The following is a 22,061-nucleotide window of genomic DNA, read 5'->3' as shown; positions in this document are numbered from 1 at the left end:
AGAGGTGGCACTCCGGTCAAACGCTTCCAGTTTAGAAAACCGACACAAAGAGACAGCTTCCATGTTCGGCTTCCCTGCCCAAGTAATTCTGAATGTCTCAACCGCGAACTAAACCGCCTTCGTTACGCGATTGTTTCATTTTTAGAATAAGCCAACCTTGGCCTCCTGGTCACAGGCCGTCTCCCTTTCTTTAATAATGGACACTTGTTCAATATAACTTCTAATTAAAACATTGAACGTTCTAATCTGTCTTCGAACTTCTATATCAAGCTCTATCTGCTGGCCGCTTCTGCTCGAGTTCAACTCATGTTACAGTCAACGTCTCGGGTCTTTGATGATGCGACACTCGTTGGTCAGGTCTTGACAGGCGTGCTCTGTGCAGGAGCGATGAGCCTGCTGGAACGCTGGCCACCTGTCCTGCTGCGGCTCTCCTGGACATCGGCCTGGATTTGCGCAACAGGAATGTTCGAGTCACTTGAGTCGTGTATTAGACAGGGGTCGTAGATCCTCTTCGACTCTTGCGGTTTGTTGAATATGACGGAGACAGAGTTCTTTGGGATAGGTTCTGCGGAGTGCTGCTGGATTGGGATCCTCTGGGAATCAAGAGACGGCGGGTTTGCGTCGCCTTGCGACTGTAGGAAGCTCTCTGACCTCAATCATGATCTGTTGGGCAGAGAGCTGTGATGAGCTTGTCCTGTGGTTGTCTGGGTTGGCTTCAGCCCAAGTGGCTGACCTGCGTTCCAACTCAGCGGCTGGTCTGGCACGTGTGTGCCTCTGTGTAGTTCTTGGTTGTATTTCCTTTCTCAACCTTCCTGTCATTCGTCTTTCTTCTGACCCCAGTCCTCGTGCCCTGGCTTCTTTTGTCCCTTTTTCCTCGGAAAACTGACGATGGTATTGTGGGGACCACTGGTGCGTACGTCTGTCTCGCCGAACAAGCAGTTCGGCTGCGGAGCTGAGCCCTCCTGCTGAAGGTCGGCGTAAGCGCTGATATGTGAGACATCGCTAAATCAAGGATATCTGTCCTTCTTCAGGATTGCATTTCACAGATCTTGTGATCACGCGCGTATTCGGCTGCGCCATCCGCCTTGTTGTGATAGTACGGCGCTGCTTGTTGTGTGATAGTGCAGCTTCGTACTCTGTGTGAGCGAGCGACGTTGGAAGAGCTTGACTGGAATGGATCACGCGTGCGGCCGTGTCTGAGGATGAGCAATGTTGGTCGGAATGGTCAAGGATGGGGGATAATGTGAGTTGGCGTCGTTAACATGGTTTGACCATTGAGCGTGGGGTCGCTGTGAGATAGTGCTTGTGTAGGGATGCCAACACCAAATATAACGTGATCAAAGTCCAACAGTACAGTACTGTTTCTTCTTTTCAGTTCAAACAGATGTCATGCCACACTTTGGCTGCAAGGAAACTGCTGTGTGAACTCAGCGGCAAGACGTGCGCTCACGGGGCAATGTGGCCCTTCTTGTGCACGAATTCGCTGCACTTCTGCTGAGCCGATGCGGTATCTCGTATTCTTGCTGAAGACGCTCTGTGGCCACAAACCGCCTCTCGTCGCAAGGCACGCACATTTTACCGATGCTTGATGTCCAACTGTTGAAGTCTGTGGAGAATGTCCATGCTTCTCTCAGTCTTCAGGGAATGATCAGTTTGACTCTGTAGAGACAGTAACGTTCCTCTATGTCTCTTGCACTTCTGAACCATCAGGTGTCGTACTGGTCGCAAATGCCTTGTCAGTTCTTCCAATGTTCCCTACTCAGAACGGTGGCCATTAGCAATTGTGTGAGATAATACAGCCCGTCTTACACGCAGTATCTCTTGCAGTATCTGATTTCTTCGATTGCGTCGTTCATCTGCTGGCAAAGCTCGAATCGTTGCTTATGAAGACCTCTCTTCCTCACTTCTCTGCATTCTTTCCTGAGTGTTGTGCGTTATGGGGCTCGTGCTAAGAGTGCTGTAAGCAGTCACCCCGAGATTCTTGCCTTTCTGTGAGCAAATGTTGTAATTGAACCTCATCAAGGCGCATCCGGATCTCTGACATATCCTCGAGGTAGATCTTCAAGGTTCTTGGTTTTCAGTAGAGCCAATTAGTGTTGATGGTCAGATTTCGATATGTCAGATACGAAAGCCCTGTCTGATTTAAGTCACAGAACTTTTCACACGCCCAAGTCACTGCGAGTGATTCACGCTCGAACTTGCGCGTACTGCGCTCACGTTCCTGGTCAGTATAACTTCGTTGATGCGTAGAAAAAACCTGGCTTGAGGGACCATTCTGATCTGTTTCTGAATAATACTGCACCGAGACCGAAGATAAAGCAATCTGTTGAGAGACGGTTCGTTTCGTCACGTACCATAGTGTGCCAACACCGGAGCTTAAGTCACTGTTTCTTTCTTTCTCAAACGAGTTTTCTTGAGCAGTGCCAACACCACTTCTAGAGATCATGTTGTTTCTCCGCCCCCCCATGAGCAGGTCACGTAGCGGTGTTTGCTGTGCGTTGCGAGGTATGGGCCTGCACAACTTTAGCAATGTGGTTAACCATTGTCTAACAATCTTCTGAGATCAGAATGTTCTCTGGCTTGGAAAAATTTTCACTCACAGCAGACAGGTTTTTTCTTCGGTTCCGATGGCGATCCGTCTTTTCGAGATGATGTCCCGAGAAGGAATATCTTCTCTTTTGGCAAACTGGCACTTCTCGTCGTTCAGGTAATGCCCCGCTTCTTGAAGCGTCGACATCATCTTTCTTCAAGTAACGATCATGTTCTTGCTTGTTCTTACGAAAATGAGCAGATCGTCTAATGTCACAAATCACATTTCATTGGTTCGGCTCGCAGAATGTTGAGAACAGTTACGTCTGTTGAAATACTTCTGGCCTGAACTATCCGAAGGTAAGCGTGATAACAGTACCTTCCAGAAAGGTGTGATGAAGGTTGTTAACTCCTGACTATCCTTCATTCAGTGGGTCCGTGGATGGAGAAACCTTTTTGCAATCCAGGCGCTTGTGAAACATGTTTTGCTCCTGACAGCTGGGCTAACAGTTCATCTGTTGACGGTTAAGTAGTCTCTCTGCGAACTGCTTCATTTAGTTTGCTCAGATCGACGGGGGGCAGATTCTGACTCTCTCGTCGCTCTTGGGCACCACTACTATTGGGCGCACCAATCACTGGGCTTGGTGACTGTGCGAATCACTCCTGTTCTTCAAGTTGAATCCAATTCTGCCTTGACTTTTCTGTTTCAAGGGCAAAGTAAGCGTCTTGAGCTGCTACTGCATAGGAACAGCTTGTTCTTTCAGACGAATCTTGTAAATGGATCTTTGTAGACTTCCTAGTCCTCTGAAGAGTTTTGGGAATTCTTCCTTGTACTTTTTCGTGTGGTCTTCTATAACTGTGTTGATTCTCGTCAATCAACTTCAACGCTGTATGGCTGGTCGACTAGCAATGGTTCTTCAAGTGTTTGTTACGACATACACATCTTTGCGTGTAGAGACATTCTTGTAGTGCAGTTTTGCCTTGAACATGCCTTCCACAGCTATCTCAACACGACCTGGACCATACAGTTCTTGCGCACTTTCTGCAATGGTCGCTTGCTGTGAACTGCGGTCTGAGATTACGACGTAACATCAGCTCCAAGGGTGTCAAGCTTAAATACATTCTCTGTATCTTCCTATCAGGAGACTGACTTTCCAAGGATCTGTTATCACATCTGCCAATCATACCCATGTAAGCTTCTTCGTCTTCTTCTTCCTCTTCCACTGGTGTGAATCGTAGAAGAACCTGAGAGAGCGACAGACTGCAGCGTAGTGACCAATCTTGGAACATTTTCTGCATTTAGCGTTCTTTGCAGGACAACCATCTCTGTTCGTGGGACACCTTTTCCGCATCTTAGAGCATGGCTTAGTCTCTGGTTTCCCGAAGGCCTGGCTTTCGTACCTGCAACGGACTTTTCGCTGACCTTTCTGAATCTTGTTGATGGTTTTCTCAACTGTACTCTCGCTGGTTGCTTGCCAACATCGAGTGTGCTTGAGTCTTGGACGTCGTCATGAGCTCTGCTAAAATTTCTAGTTGCTTCTGGAAGCTTGAGTGTTTCTTCTGCAACAATTTTCACGCATAGTGTCATCGGGTTTGAACACCGATCACAAGCCTGTCACGAATTGCGGTCACATCCTTGAAATCACATGATTTTTGCTGAAACTGCGTAAAACTGTGACGGTAAGTATCAAAACTGACTCATCCTTGTTTTTTTTCGCTATGAAAACTTGTAGCTCTCATACACCTCATGTGTGCTACCCAAACAAAAGTCGTTGAACTTGTCGATGACAGTCTGGGAATATTCTTTGTCGTTCTCCCCTTCTGCAAAGGCAATCCTTCATAGAGGTTTTCTTGTGCGTCCTCACCAATGCAAGCTAATAGAACTGCACAACGATAAGCTGAATCTTCTTATCAAGGCGCGTAGCTACCTCATAGTTCGCCACTGACGAATAAATTTTTTCCAATTTACTTCAATGTTAGAAGACAAATCCAGCTTGAGGGAACAGGAGACGTTTGCAGTGAAGTGTTGTCTCTGATGTGTCTCCGCCATCTGCGAGAAATGTTCTCTGGTCTTTTGCGAACGTACGACGCAATATTTCAAAATGAGAAAACGTGCCCACCTGAAAGTTTTCTGGAGGAAATCACACAGCTAGCACTTTGCTGCTCACTTCTGACACCATTGTTGTGTTATTGGTTTGTGGGTATTAAGTGGCATCATTTAAACTGTCCAGTTAGAAAACACACAAGAGAGAGCTTCATGTCGGCTCCCGCCAAGTCTATATGTCTTTTGAATCTCTTAACGCGTGTAGAACTAAACCTTTTACGATTGTTCATTTTGGAATAAGTGCCAACACTTGGTTATGTCACACACTGGTCTGCCACTGGGCAGCTGTGAGGTTTTGTCTGCACCACTCATCAGACGCTGACCAGCTGTGGCGTACACGCTGCTTGCTATGGAGGAGCCGTGACGGTGACTGCGGCTGTAGAAACACGGGCTGCGCTGAGGAAAAAGGCTGATAGGCTGGGTTACGAGGTTATTTTTGCTAAAGATTTTTCTCGATGTATTGAGACAGAAAGAAGGACAACCGAAAACGAATAAAGAAAGCGACAAGACTGCAAGTAAACAAATGTGAAATAGAATGAGACAAAAGAAAAGAGCAAGCAACAAAGAAGAAGAGACGATAAATAAAGAAGCCTGTAGAGAGATAAGGTGGGAGGACAGCGGCGAGGAGGGCGTAGACACATTAGGAGGCGGTTAACGACCGCGGTGTCTGCTGTCCTAACAGCATCAGCAGCCGCAGGAGAAGTGTAGCAAAGTCTTCTGTCTCCTGCCAGTCTTTATGGTGACCGTTATCTAGAGAGAGACAGACTTGCCAGCCGAGCGCCTGTTTAAATACTCATCACTGCTCCCCCCTACACCCAGACAAGTACCCTCGGCCCTCTACTCCCATTCACGCTGTAGCTACAGACCGACTACTCCGCCTCCTTAGGGACCGCAATGAACAAAAGGGGAAATCACTTCTTACTCTGGGTTGTTTCCCCGAAAATCGTCACTGATCGTTGGCGCATGTCTGTTGGCTGGTCATTAACCGGATGTGTTGATGCACACAGACGATATTACAGGAATAATGTCGACAACACCGAGTCATGTGGTGTTTGACACAGAGTATCTGTTGTTACTGACTTTTGTATGTTCGGCATTGTGACGTGTTGTCAGGGTAGAAGATGTTATTTCAGGCGGACACTCAGTCGCCAGCATCCGGGGCAGAAAATCCAAACATCAGCACGTGCAGGACAGGGAACGCGGGTGGGTGGTGACGATGGTAGTTTGTAATGTACAGTTTGTTTGTTGTGGATGTGTACACAGCAAGACGTATTAGTTCTCATGTCACAACCACATCCACGTCCTCACAACTCGATCAACTCCTTGTCAAACACGTGATCCGAGAAATGAGGAAAGGCGGAGACAGCGGAGGTAAAGTTCGTTTGTTGGAGGATGACTGGAACAACCTTACAGCAAAACTAACTTCAAACACAGAGTCGGTTAGTACAGACTTGTGTGAGGAGGTTGGCTAGTTACTGCCTTGGGACTCCACCCGTACCTCAGCTGTGGTCGCCCTCACCCTGTGTATGCTAATCTCTTGCACACTTGAAGATTGTGTTTGGACTTGATCTACTTGCTCTGCTTTACTTCTATACCTTACAGACAGCTGTAATACGTCCTCTACACAGCTGTGTACAGACAGCTGTAATACGTCCTCTACACAGCTGTGTACAGACAGCTGTAATACGTCCTCTACACAGCTGTGTACAGACAGCTGTAATACGTCCTCTACACAGCTGTGTACAGACAGCTGTAATACGTCCTCTACACAGCTGTGTACAGACAGCTGTAATACGTCCTCTACACAGCTGTGTACAGACTGCTGTATACGTCCTCTACACAGCTGTGTACGGGCAGCTGTAATCTCTAACCATCTGTGTACAGGTAGCTGTAATGTCCTCTAATCGGCTGTGTACAGACAGCTGTAATATGTCCTCTACACAGCTGTGCACTGTTATCTTCAGGAAACAGCCAGCTGTATAAATTACTCCTTCTAATGGATTCCTGACTGAGGTCACGTGGGCTAATTGTGTCCTAGTGACACGCCTCCCACGTCAGTTTTTTCCTAATTAGAACCTAATTTTCCGTAAAATAATTGTTTTTTTAGAGATGTTTCTTTGCTTATCTCAAGAGGAACGTGTGGCAGCCAGCTGACATCAACTATTTGTGTAAATGTCTGTTCAGGTGACATAAATCCTTACCTGCAGGTTTATGACATTGTTGGCTGCGTGCTGCCCGACCATAAACACAATGCTTGTGACCTCGCGCCTAGCGTTTGACCTACTCAAAAATTCGGAATAGATAATGGAGTAGATGCCTATTCATCTGTAAATTCCTGACTTTCTGTAATCTTTCTTTGCTCGCTCCTCTCAAGACGTTCGTTGAAGCGTGAAAGTCTTGTCGAGTGTCTGGAAATTCTCTCCTTCGCAAGAAGTTGATCAGTCGTGACCTGTTGGCTGCATTGTTTGTTTGTTGTCAGCGTGGCAAGGTGTGAGAGCAGAGGTGAGGGTGTGCTCGCACCCCGCCAGTCGTCATTTGCTGGTCTCCCCTTGTCACGTGGGTCGGCGCGAGGGAAATGGCGGCTGTCGAGGGTTAAATGTAACCATCACGGGTGTTCTTGACAGGACTGGTTGTGGGCTTGTCTTGTCCTCTCGTCTTCATGATGCACTGGATGTGTGTTTGGATGACGTCATGCTTGTGCGACTCGCTGATGTTGCGGGCGGGGGGGGAGCAGCCAGCCGTGAAGTTATCGTCTGACCACGAGGAGTAGACAGAGACCTACCACACAAAGTGCCGCTAGTAAACCCTGCAACGTTTCTCTTTTATTATGGGATTATTGTTTGATTGTTGTTTGATTGTTGTTTGGTTGTTGTTTGATTGTACTGAGATGTTTTCAGCCACAGACTAGTGTTAGTCTGCTCGCGATCTGCACGAGTTCACGTCCGCCATCTTGTGTGCTCACACATACACATGTAGATAGACCCACACATTCTCACAATGTACATACAGATACACTCACACGTGTGTCACCACACCACCGACACACACACACGTACAAACACACACATACACAGATACGCACGCACACACACACACACACACACAGATAAGCACACACACGCACGCACACACACACACACACGTACAAACACACACATACACACACACGCACACATGTGAATCATGAGACATTTCCGACCTCAGCGGGAGGGATGGTGAGTCAGGAATCGTCTGTAGAGCCGAAGACGACGACATCTGCATGTGTAGTGTAGAAACCGGAAGTCAGGATGACAGGTGTGCTGAGGTCGATAATAGATAATGACGACTGTCTGTACCCGATGTGCTCTAGCAGGACCACGTGGCGTCACAGACGGCAGCGCCGACTTCAAAGTCGGAAAACGAACAAGAAATGGAGAAAGCTGAGGGGCGACATGCTGTCAGTCAACTAACCACTGCCAGCTCCTGTCTCCTGTCACGTTGTCACTCATGTCACACATTGTCAGGCACGTCACAAGGCGACAGGATGAGTAACGTGTCTCAGGCTAGTGTGACGTGATGTCACGTAATTGTGCTATCAATACGATGAGGATGCAAGTGGCTGTAGGAGGATTTTGTGAGGTGATGTTTGACGGCACGCTGTAATGTGAGGGCACACTTTAGTATGAGGGCACACTGTAGTGTGAGGGCACACTGTAATTTGAGGGCACACTGTAGTGTGAGGGCACACTGTAATTTGAGGGCACACTGTAATGTGAGGGCACACTGTAATGTGAGGGCACACTGTAATGTGAGGGCACACTGTAATTTGAGGGCACACTGTAATGTGAGGGCACACTGTAGTGTGAGGGCACGCTGTAATGTGAGGGCACACTGTAGTGTGAGGGCACACTGTAATTTGAGGGCACACTGTAATGTGAGGGCACACTGTAATGTGAGGGCACACTGTAGTGTGAGGGCACGCTCTAATTTGGCGCCAAAGAGCAAATCTTCTGTTGTTTAGTCTGTAATTGCAACATGCGGTGTCAATAGTGCGTAACGCTCGCAATATGGCGGTTGACAAAGCAATGTCGGTGACAGCGTGGGGCACAAGCATACAGTGCCCTAGTGCCCTAGTGCCCAGGACGTAGCTTTATTGTTTGTCTGTAAGGCCATCTGCATGTCTGAGAAAGGAGTCGACAGTTATAGAGCAAAGGTCAGGTCAGAGCCCACGTGACGATCACTATCTTGTTGGACACGTCACAGTTCGCGTCACAAACAACATTCTCTACCGAAGTAGATACAGACACACAGCGGAGTGTGCGCCAGCTGCATGTGCCATGGCACAGACCCACAGATGAGTGGATGCAGTGCATCGCCATGGCAGTGAATGCACAGAGGAAGACAGACGGCTGGACTGCTAGTGTCACACACTCCTAGTGTCACACGTACAGACAACAGCTCACGTGACCAGCAGACTCCAGCATTGTCTTCCCCTGGGTTCCATGACTGGCATCATGCTGACTCCACAGAGTGTCTGGAAGCGGGGGAAGAAACATCCGTGTGTATTTTCTTTCTCACGATTCACATAAACATGGCGACGCTCGCGTTCGTCCCTAAAAACGCACGTCACACCAGCGGAGGGCGAGGAGGATAGCAATCGCTGGTGGCGATCAGGTGACACAAATAAGGACACAACTCACCGCAAAACTAACATCTCAAACTGCATTTCTTGCTCAGTTTCACCAAACTTGTATCTCGGCAGTTTTGCTGATGAAGCAGAATGAGACACAAGCATGTCAACACGTGCAATGCCCACACGTCACCCCGGGTACCAACACATGGACAACACTTTGACCTCAGTGACAAGTGTGCAACGATGCTACCTCCCGACCTACATTTCTTTTGCGGGCGTGAGGCAAACTTTACAACTGTTTACTCATTTTCTGATGAAAGATGGCGGACTGTCAGCTGCTGCATCAGCTGTGGAGCGGAGTAATATCACAGTGAACGATGTGAACACAGCGCGTGTCGTTCAGTTGCTTGTGGACGAGACACGAGACAGTGCATGTCTATATATACATTATTATGTTTTAATTGACCTGTCCTAAGAGAGATGTAGGCGACAGAAGACAATCCATGCAGCAGTGGCAGAGCTGATGCACCTCGTGCTGTGTGCAAGCTGTGTGCCAAGCAACAGTTTAGTGACGTCAGAGGAGCGAGGGCTTAATGGCTGTGATGATGGCGACGAGTGACAAGATGACGATGCTCGCTCCCCCGGGTGCAGGGAAAGTGGCGGCTAAGGGTGGAGGCGACTAAAGAGTTAATGACTTTACTGGGCTGCGACAACAGGAGGCAACAGGCGGGACACGCAGCCCAACACGTGACTGCACGTGCATGACGTCATTGTCTAACATCGTTTGTGCTCCTCGCAGTAGCCTTAACATCCCCGCCACGTTGATGTCTTGTTTCTCTCTGCTTCCACCTTCTGACATTCCGTGGTAATTAATAAGTGTTGTGCTAATAGGTTTCGGGGAAGTGACAAAAGTACATGTGCACTTTTATTCCTACAAACAAACAAACACCGAATAGTTGCCTCCATCAAAATAACGGCCTCCATAAAAGTCGCGAGCAAGAGAGCGAGAACAGCACGACGGCCTCGTAACTAGCGCGGTGCATGAGTGTGACCTTCGACCCCTTGACCCCGGGTTACCACGAGAGGGTATCGTGCAGGAGGCAACTCGAGATTAATTAACTATGATGTTCCTTACTAAGGAATCTCGAGGATTATCAATTATTGTTTGATATCCATTATCTAATATTACCTAGAACTTAGCCAAGACTACTGCTCGACTGTTATGTCACGGTGTACCAATATGAATCGTTGAGCAATATGAATCGTTGAAGCGAGGCATGTGAAGAGAAAGTACTGAACCTAACAAGAAATAAAATACTACAAAGTTAAATTAAACAGTTGAGAAACAAATGAAACTTTTAGGTTCAAATTATTATAGCTTGCAAGTGATGTGGATATACGTGACCTACGTGTTAGCGTGTATTTTTGTTTGATATCCCTGCGCGAGTGGGTGTTTGATCGTCTGCTAAAGAGTAAATACACATCAAATTTAAATAAAAATAACATGAAAAAGCTAAACACATACAACTCACGCTTTATTATTGGTTTCGATTTAGAAAAATACCACGAAAATGTCTGCTAATTCATTCAACAACACTAGAAGATCCATAGTTTCTACGCATGTGCACGCCTCGCTACAACGATTCATATTGCTCAACGATTCATATTGCTCAACGATTCATATTGCTCAACGATTCATATTGCTCAACGATTCATATTGCTACAACGATTCATATTGCTCAACGATTCATATTGCTACAACGATTCATATTGCTCAACGATTCATATTGCTCAACGATTCATATTGCTACAACGATTCATATTGCTCAACGATTCATATTGCTACAACGACATAAGCGGAGAGGCTAAGCGTTGGTCTCGGCAGACAGACGGCAGTCCACCTATCGTCTACCTCCGCGGTCTGACAAGAAGGAGGCGTTGCCACGTCACAGCTAGGAGATGGCGTCGGCAGGTACAAGAAAGTTTTTAAGAAAGAAGCAGCCGCCAGGGTGACTAAGCAGAGCCACATAAACATCACAATTCTAAAGAAAATCCGAAGATAAATTGTGAAAGAGTCGGTGATACTGAAACCCACGGAACCCTGAGACCTGGTGTCTGGAAGGTCAGCTTCTTGGGCAGACAAAACCGTCACGTGCTGCTGTGCTATGCATGTACTTTGTGCGTGTGTGTGTGCGTGTGGGATTCCATGTCCGGTTGTGTGTCTGTGTGTGCGAGTGTGTGTGTGAGAGAGAGTGCGCGCGTGTGTGTGTGTGAAGGGTGCGGGTGGGAGAGAAGTGACAACGACCCAAGACAAGCCACAAGTACCCAAGTGTCACTTGCAAGCCACACACTGCCATCAAGTCTCTTGTGATGCAAAGTAGGCGCCACGTCAGCGCTACCAGTGAGTACAGCTCATTCTGTCTTGCATCACTAATTACCGCCGCCTTGTGGTGAGCTGAGGAGTGAGAGCAATAAACTGCTGTCACGTGGCCACAATCACCTTCCAGACGTCAGCAGAACAAAAGGAGAATAAAGCAAAAACTCCCCCCTGCCCATCCCCTCCTCTCAACTCGTGTCTGTCTTTCGCATGCAAATGAAGGAATTAAAAAAAAAAAAGAAAAATAGGAATCCGTGGAAAGAAAGAGTGGATGAAATGGAAGATTAAAGACACGAGGACACCGACACAAAAGAAGCGAACACTCAGACTGACAGACAAGGTCCTGAGGTCCCCTGGCTGCGTGGGAACCTTGCCCCCGAGCGGAGTTCACACTCGGTGTCTGCATGTCTGTGCACGTGCCACTGGGGGCAACAGGGTCACCTGTAGTTTTGTTGTCTGGAGCTGCAGCTGTGGGCAATTAGCATAATTACAATCACCTTTATTTACAGTGCACCTAACATGAAGGGCACTTGCACAGCCAGACAACATCAGACGAAAATTAATGAAAATAACGATAACAAAGTCTTCTAGAGTGATGGGTTGACAGGGGAGACAACGAGACAATGCCTGATGTGCTGCCACCTGTAAACAGCAGGAACAACAACTGTACAGTGGCGCCGCCATCAACAGGTCACGTGTTTCCGGGTGTGTCTCTGTGTCAGGCTAACGAGGGTCTTTGTGATGACACAGCAACGCTGGAGAAGACAGAGAGAAACAGAGAGAGATAAAGACAGGTGAGCAAAGATCAGATTGAAAAGAGGAAGACAGGTGTCAAGCGGTATTGTTATTAACAGTATCACAGCAGTATCACCACGGAAGTATTATGTAGTATAAACAGTATCACAGCAGTATCACCACGGTAGCATTATTTAGTATAAACAGTATATAAACAGTATCACCACGGCAGTGTTATTTAGTATAAACAGTATATAAACAGTATCACCACGGCAGTAGTATGTAGTATAAACAGTATATAAACAGTATCACAGCAGTATCACCACGGCAGTGTTATTTAGTATCAACAGTATCACAGCAGTATCATCACGGCAGTAGTATGTAGTATAAACAGTATATAAACAGTATCATAGCAGTATCACCACGGTAGTATTATTTAGTATAAACAGTATATAAACAGTATCATCACGGCAGTGTTATTTAGTATAAACAGTATATAAACAGTATCACCACGGCAGTGTTATTTAGTATAAACAGTATATAAACAGTATCACTACGGTAGTTTTATTTAGTATAAATAGTATATAAACAGTATCACAGCAGTATCACCACGGCAGTGTTATTTAGTATAAACAGTATATAAACAGTATCACCACGGCAGTGTTATTTAGTATAAACAGTATATAAACAGTATCACCACGGCAGTGTTATTTAGTATAAACAGTATATAAACGGTATCACCACGGCAGTGTTATTTAGTATAAACAGTATCACAGCAGTATCACCACGGCAGTGTTATTTAGTATAAACAGTATATAAACAGTATCACCACGGCAGTGTTATTTAGTATAAACAGTATAAAAACAGTATCACCACGGCAGTGTTATTTAGTATAAACAGTATATAAACAGTATCACCACGGCAGTGTTATTTAGTATAAACAGTATATAAACAGTATCACCACGGCAGTGTTATTTAGTATAAACAGTATCACAGCAGTATCACCACGGCAGTAGTATGTAGTATAAACAGTATATAAACAGTATCATAGCAGTATCACAGCGGTATCACCACGGAAGTTATAATATAGTTTAATACTGTTTATGATAGTAGCCTCATGTCACTGTCTGTGACAATACCGTTGTAATACAGTTCAATATCACAGACAAGTCTTTGTGTCGTTAATGATGATTCACTGCTGTATACCAAGGGCAGCCGACGATGTCAGGCGGTCAGTGGCGGGGTCAACTGTTTGAAGGGTCACAAGGGTCACAAGGGTTAGGACAAGGAGCAAGGGTGTTGACACACCATCAGTGGACAGCTGTTCGTTGACACAACTGACACCAGAGTGACACACCATCAGTTACGTTGTTTACAGGAACTAAAGTCATTAGTTGTCGATTTGTATCTCGAGAACGGAAGGAAGCTATTGAGCCACATTTAGAGGGAAAAGTAATTTATACCGAGCTCTGTCGCCTGATTTAAAAACCGTTTTGTACTAAATTGTGAACATCACAACAGAGGTCACCTCGTGCCTCCTGCAATAGTCCAGCAGCAAAATAAAATGCGTCAGGCTGTCTGTCACTAATGCGGAGGACGTAGTGTCAACGTAGACATGTTTAATTCACATCAACGGGGGAGCGAGCAAAATGTAACGAGGGTAGCAGTGACGTCTACAGTCACAAGTCAACAGCTCTACTGTAGACAACTAGAGGTACTAACAGCGCAATACGTCACGCTAACAGCGTACTACGTCAGACTAACAGTGTACTACGTCACGCTCGTCCACCATTCACCAGGTGGCCAGCAGTCAGCACCAATCAGAGGGAGAGAAGGAGTGACGGGAGGAGTAAGACGCTGAGTGTATTTGTCGTGGTTGTGACAAACTTAGTGTAGCGCCAGAGATGTAGCTTGACACGGTAATAACCACAGCTGTCATGTCATGTCAACCACAGCTGTCGCTCATTCTCTCTCTGATGTTGACGGCTAGTGCACTAGCGTGACGTAGTACACTGCTAACGTGACGTAGTACACTGTTAGCGTGACGTACTACAGTTAGAGGCGCTCGTTGATCACAGGTGTGAATTGTAATGGATAATTAATTAACGGATGGGTTTTGGAGGCTACCCTGTACAGGTGAGGTTTATCTCCTGATGTCTGTCGACATCTGAAAACAACGCAAACGTTCTCGTTGGTGTTTAAACGGACCAATGGCCTTATTTGTAACATTCCTCACACTCTCGCTATTTCACACATGATACGGGAACTTGTACATGCATGTACACATCTACGAACACATGCACACAAACACACTCACGCACGCACAAGTCAACCTGTCGAACTGGAGAATCCTGTATATTCTAGACTGACACTCTACACTCACACTCTACACTCACACTCTACACTCACACACATGGGAAAGATGGACAGACGGACTGTGAGAGGCTGGTGAGCGGATTCTCTGTTCACAATTAAGTTGGTTAAGTCAGCCCCACAAGGTTTCGCCCCATTGTTACTGGGTTTGCTGCGTAGTCACGTGGCCTGGGTCTTTGGTATTCAGACGACTCAACACATATTTAGAATTCTGAGACATCGCGAAAAAAAACACTTTGCCCACCCGTGTTCTACATGCACAGAAATACACATGTGTATACATGTGTTGACAGTGTTTGACATGCAGAACATGAGGACAGGTAGATGACATCTTACATCACACTTCTCTGTCACACCCTGGACTCCTCTCTTCAAAGCTGTGTGGTCTGCCTCGACTCCAAGCGACACACCTGTCTGGACATCGCCATCGACCAAGTCTTCATGAAGAGTCCGACATTCTTGTGCCACTAAGTGCTACCTGTCGTGCACACCTGTAGAGACCTGCAAGCGTCGCACACCAGTGGCCTCCACAAATAGCGGCTAATTGATGTTGTCACACCCTCACCTCACTCTACCCCCCTTCTCGTCTCAAAATAAAACTTCAGTGATTTGTTAACATAATTAAGTCCCTGTTACCCCAATCCCTCCACTTACCCCTCCCCCCCTCCACACATAAACGTGTTCTTTCCCCCGCACACCTCCAGTAGGTGAGGGTGTACCATGGGAGGGGGTGGTAAGTAGACGGAGGACAGAAAAAACTTGCACCAACAATGTCATCCGGTGTCATTTTCCCGAAATCCGATAAAAGACAAAAAAATGTGGGCCTGCGACGAGCTTTGATTTATTGCGAGACGACAGCAAACAAAGAGAACTGGGTGGACTTTGTGTAGCGCGGGTAGGTACCACTGTTCGGGTGGGATTGATCCCTCAGCGCCGGGAGAGCTTACAGCTGATTGCATCGCAGACCCCCGAGGTCAATGCTTTGAACTAAGGTAGGGTAGCGGCAATTAGATTATTCTCACATCGGGGTGGGAAGGTATCCGGGTACGGGGAGCGGGGTACAGGCTATAAGAGGCTCGGGGTTAAGAGGGAAAGCTGTACACGACTGAGCGACAAGAGTTTTGTGGGAGAGCAGCGGCTACAAGAGCAGAACGGGTGTCGAGGGTTAACTCCAGCCACCCGCTAGTGTGACATCACGCCCTCTGTCTGGCCAACACTGAATGACAGTCTGGGTATCACACAAGGCTGGGTGTTACACAATGTCTGAGTGTTACACAGTGACGTTTGTTACACAGTGATGTCTGAGTGTTACACAATGTTGAGTGTTACACTATTGAGTGCTACACAGTGATGTTTCAGTGTTACACAATGACGTTTGTTACACAGTGATGTTTGAGTGTTATACAATGTTGAGTGTTACACAATGATGCCTGGGTGTTACACAATGTCTGAGTGTTACACAGTGACGTTTGTTACACAGTGATGTTTGAGTGTTACACAATGTTGAGTGTTACACGTATTGAGTGTTGCACAATAATGTCTGAGTGTTACACAATGACGTTTGTTACACAGTGATGTTTGAATGTTACACAATGTTGAGGGTTACACAATGTTGTCTGAGTGTTACACAGTGATGTTTCAGGGTTACACAGTGATGACTGATTTCCCCACACGATAACCCGTGTGTCCATTCTAGGGTGGGCCAGGGTGCCACCCCAGGGTTTGTCTGCTGCTCGCAGAATGAAGTGCTGACGACTTTGTGTTGACATCAAGCAAGCAAGGGTGAGTCATCGTGAGCAGTGCTCAGCGTGCTGTGTAAACTGTGTAATGACTGTAACAACTGTGTACATCTACTGATATTATGTGTGTATGTGTTTTGTGTGTATGTGTGTGTTATGTGTATAATGTATATGTGTGTACAGGTGTACGTGTGACTGTAGTTGTCTACATTACAAGTGGTGACCTGTCGTGTCATCTTCATCTTGACCCTGTGTACATCTGTAGCCAAGTGTCACGGTGTAGGTAAGGGGCAATCACTCCTAACGCCCTGGAGGAGTGGGGCTCTTGTGGTGCTGGGGATGGGGAATGGGGAGGGGGAGGGTAAAGGTCGTAGGTAGGGAGTACGTCAGTCGTCCCTGTCTACCTGGCAGGTGGTCTGCCGCCCACCGTCCTGTCGTCCACAACGTCTTTCTGTCGGCGTCGCTGCTAATGGAGGTCCGCAGGTCTCACAAACACTGGCGTCCATGAGAGGCTGAGCGACCTTGTGACCTGCTGACCTTGTGACCTGCTGACAGCTCACTAACCTCCGCCTTCTGCTACATTAACCCCAAGATGAACTGCCAGGAAATAGCAGAAGGGCGCACAGTGCATGACACAGTTGCTACAGTACACAGTAGACACAGTAGATGTACACAGTAAATACAGTAGATGTACACAGTAAACACAGTCGATGTACGCAGTAGACACAGTAAATACAGTAGATGTACACAGTAGACACAGTCGATGTACGCAGTAGACACAGTAGATACAGTAGGTGTACACGGTAGACAAGTAGATGTACGCAGTAGATACAGTATATGTATACAGTAGACACAGTAGGTGTACGCAGTAGATACTAGACTACCTCCTTGGTTCGGATGTCTAGGAGGTCTAACACGAGTTTCCTCTGTTTCTGTGTCTATAAATAGATGACGTATAAATGACGTATAATGAGCGTAGTTGCATGTAGATGTACGCATGCGTGGACATTTGACAGGTTATAAGACCGTCACCACCGCCATCACGTGGCTAAACACCGCCAACAGCTGCACCTTCAATACATTCACAAACACCAGCTCACCACCAACATCAACAAAGGGCGTTAGAGCCACGACGCTGACGACACTGACGACGCTGGCGACGCTGACGACGCTGACTCATCAAGCGAAGAGAAGTTTGAACAAGAAGCACCGGTGGGCGTTGTCAGACTTGTGAGATGGCCGGTGCTGTCTGCAAGCTTTCTCATTGTGGATGTGGCGGCAGGTAGACGGAGTGACGAGTTCACTGCACCTGTCAAGCTCAACTCTTCACAAGAAAGGTGCGAAACACGAGCCGAACCCTCCTGCCTCCACTCCAACACTCGGCATTGTGAGGGTGGAAACTCGAGCACCCGCCACTCACTTCGGGGTGAGCGCATGTCCACGCAAGTTCCTACCTCTCGCTCTCTACTTGAGGCTGCAGGAAGCCAGACCTGGGGGCAGTGGTGCGTGAGACAGGGATTAGAGACAAACAACAACAAGCAGTGAGAGAGAGAATGTCGCATTTATGAGGGAAATAGTTGTGGACAGATAAAAACACACCAGCGGACCACAGAGGTACATCCGCTGTCCTCTTCGTTTACACCTTGTGGTGTAAGTGGTGTAACTGGTGTAAGCGATGTGACGTGCTGCAGACATAGATGTATACTGGCGATGATATCCTACGAGTTCAAATAATCATGGGGTGGCGCCTACACCACGCGCATTATCAAGTCAGTGAAATGTCACGTGACTCCAGTATTTAGACCGTTGGTGACTTACTATAGACCGTTGGTGACTTACTATAGACTGTTGGTGACTTACTATAGACTGTCGCTGACTTACTATAGACTGTCACTGACTTACTATAGACTGTCGGTGACTTACTATAGACTGTCACTGACTTACTATAGACTGTTGGTGACTTACTATAGACTGTCGCTGACTTACTATAGACTGTTGGTGACTTACTATAGACTGTCGCTGACTTACTATAGACTGTTGGTGACTTACTATAGACTGTCGTTGACTTACTATAGACCGTTGGTGACTTACTATAGACTGTCGTTGACTTACTATAAACTGTTGGTGACTTACTATAGACTGTCGTTGACTTACTATAAACTGTTGGTGACTTACTATAGACTGTCGCTGACTTACTATAGACTGTTGGTGACTTACTATAGACTGTCGTTGACTTACTATAGACCGTTGGTGACTTACTATAGACTGTCGTTGACTTACTATAAACTGTTGGTGACTTACTATAGACTGTCGTTGACTTACTATAAACTGTTGGTGACTTACTATAAACTGTCGGTGACTTACTATAGACCGTTGGTGACTTACTATAGACTGTCGTTGACTTACTATAGACTGTTGGTGACTTACTATAGACTGTCGTTGACTTACTATAGACTGTTGGTGACTTACTATAGACTGTCGTTGACTTACTATAGACTGTCGGTGACTTACTATAGACCGTTGGTGACTTACTATAGACCGTTGGTGACTTACTATAGACTGTCGGTGACTTACTATAGACTGTCGGTGACTTACTATAGACTGTCGTTGACTTACTATAGACTGTCGGTGACTTACTATAGACCGTTGGTGACTTACTATAGACTGTCGTTGACTTACTATAGACCGTTGGTGACTTACTATAGACTGTCGCTGACTATACAGTCACCTAAACTATAGACTGTTGTTGACTACTAAATAACCAGCTGACTACAGACCGTTGGTGACGACCCTGTTGCTCAATCAAAAATCCACTAATGAGTTTGTGTTGCTACTCACTGGTGAGGCTACAGCTGTATGAGGGTGTACACAGCTGGTGGGGGGTAGCCTCGCCTCACGTGACACGGATGTTGGGGCGGGGCGGGGTGGGGCTGAGCTACGTCCCAGGCCCTAGAGAGTGTTGTCCATACACACAACTATGAAGTCGGACATGTTGACACCTGGGTTAGTCCGAGTGTCGGTCAGTCACGTCACAGCACGTCACAGGTACCAGGAGGGAGACACGCAGTCGCTGATGGGCTGTGTGGAGGGACAGTGGAGGCGGGTAACGTACTGTAGGTGTAATGTGTAATGTAACATGCTGTAACGCGTGTAACGTGTAGTATAGACACGTGACTAGTGCTGCATTATGTCACAGCGCCAACATCAAAGACATAAACCAATAATACAAGTGAAACGAGTTCACATACACAGCAACACTAAACAGCTAGTGACGTGTTGCTACACTGAGTGCGATGGCAAGAGTGTCATGCACAGGTAAGTGTACAGGTATTGCAATCATTCCTCTGTACACGTGGTCTCATGAGGTCATGAGGTCATGCTTTATCGCTGATCTCATCTCCTTTCCAGTCTCATCTGGTTTCTCTCACCTGTCCTACCTGGTGCAATGTGCCATCTGTTCCACCTTGCCGTCAGTTTGGTCTTACCTGGTCTGCACGTCTACCTGTCTTACCTGATCTACATCACCGTTTGTCTTCCTTGCCTACAGGTGCGAATAATTGCAAAAACTGGAGTGGACTTTGTTGTTGTGCAAATAGTTTGGCGTCGACATCACAGACACACGTCTTGTGACACCTGTTGACTCCATGGAAATGGCGAGATAGCCTCCGACACAGAATGTCGGATGAAGGAGTTGAAGTCGTCAGCAGTGAACAAAGCCTCAGACTATCAGTATTACAGGTTAGCATTACAGGTTATTACAATGAACACGTACACAGTGCAATACACGAATGTGAACGGTTAATGAACACACGAAGGCGAGTATGTAGCGGTGTCCTAGTGAAGAGATGGAGAAACCAATGTTTAACACCAGGAAGTGGAACGAGTACCCTGGAGGTCTGAATGAAATTGTTTTAGCCAGGGGCAGCTACTCTCATCTTGTAGCTCATCCACACCTGGCACAACACTCAACTCCTACAGAGCGTGTGAGTGTGTTCACACTGTCCTGGAGTAGCTGTTCACTGCCGTGTACAGCACAGGCTGCTTGAGGGACTGTCACGTGACCCGTGAATACTACAGCGAGCACACACACACACGCACACATAGACACGCACACACACGCGCACGTGCATTCAGCAGACAGACAGAAGAAGCCAAGATGCAAGTAACCGTGAGATTTTTTAAACGTGTTCCAGCCAATCAGCGAGTGGTGCACGCCGCACGTCACGGACACGAGCAAACGCACGGATGGTGCGGGTGGCGGCTTATCTCCCTTGTCCACCAAGTGTTACAAGCATTACAAGCATTACAAGTGTTACAAGTGCAGCCGCTGCGCCAGAACAATGCGCAGAGAGAGACTTGCCTGGAGAGACAGACTGCGCAGAGACCGCGTACTCGTCTCCCCTTTCGCATGTTACCTCCCCATGTTACCTCCCCATGTTACCTCCCCACACTGCCCTGCATCTTACATCCACTGAAGCTGCTGCTGAAGAAGAAGTAGAAGACCCTGTTGAATCTCGCACAAGAACAAGTTTAGCGACCACTGGATGGCGGACTGGAGGGAAGCATGCACACCCTCCTGGACACCCTCCTGTCGCAAGCCTGTGAACAGGGCCGTGCTTAGGGGCAGGCGGACGAGGCATCTGCCTAGGGCCCCGCGCTTCAAGGGGCCCCGCGCTTTTAAATTAATCGTAGGCTTATGTTGTTACGAGTTAGCTAGCTGCTTATGCGATAGTCAGTCAGTCAGTCTGTCAGTCAGTCGTGCCACACTTAGTCACTTATTCCATCACTTAATTAACGTTCGCAAGATGTCAGGTGCCGTGTGCAAAGTGTAACCTCTCAACTTGGTGCATCAGCGACTGTCAGCCAACAGTTTGTCCTGTCAGACAGGTGGTGAGGACCTGTGAGGACCTGTGAGGACCTGTGAGGACCTGCCGATATCCCCCGCCCTATAAACCCACCTGTCGCTACACCATCGATGTCGCCTTCACTTTACAAGAGAAGAAGAGAGAAAAACACAAACATGAGAACGAGGCTAAGCGGCGTGTACTCTTGTGGACGTGACTACAACACAAAACACAAATGAAACACAGTTTGCTACACACCAGCAATGGAGTGCTACAGGTCATTACAGCATTGTATTGAAGTCTTCCCTTTACCCTCCTTCACTTGTCTCTCTTTCTCTCTCTCTCACACTCACACTCACATCTTAATGATTTCATTATTGTTATTTATTTTCTTAGCATTTCCATTAGACTAGGTGCTCCCCCAAGGACGTTTCGCTTGTATGCGTGTGAGTGTGTGTGTGTGTGTGTGTTATTTGTGTGTACGTGTGTGTGTGTGTGTGTGTTATTTGTGTGTACGTGTGTGTGTGTGTGAGTGTGTGTGTGCTATTTGTGTGTACGCGTGTGTGTGTGTGTGTGTGTGTGTCTGTGTACATATGTGTGTGTGTACGCGTGTGTGTGTACGTCTGTGTGTGTACGTGTGTGTGTATGTGTGTGTGTGTACGTCTGTGTGTGCGAGCGCTCGCATGCTATTCACACTTCACGCTGCGCTAATAATACGATGTTATGAGTCATTGACTGATACAATGCA

The sequence above is a fragment of the Pomacea canaliculata genome, linkage group LG5, assembly GCF_003073045.1.
Source record: "Pomacea canaliculata isolate SZHN2017 linkage group LG5, ASM307304v1, whole genome shotgun sequence".
Taxonomy (NCBI): Eukaryota; Metazoa; Mollusca; class Gastropoda; order Architaenioglossa; family Ampullariidae; genus Pomacea; species Pomacea canaliculata.
Note: the sequence above shows the minus strand (reverse complement) of the source record.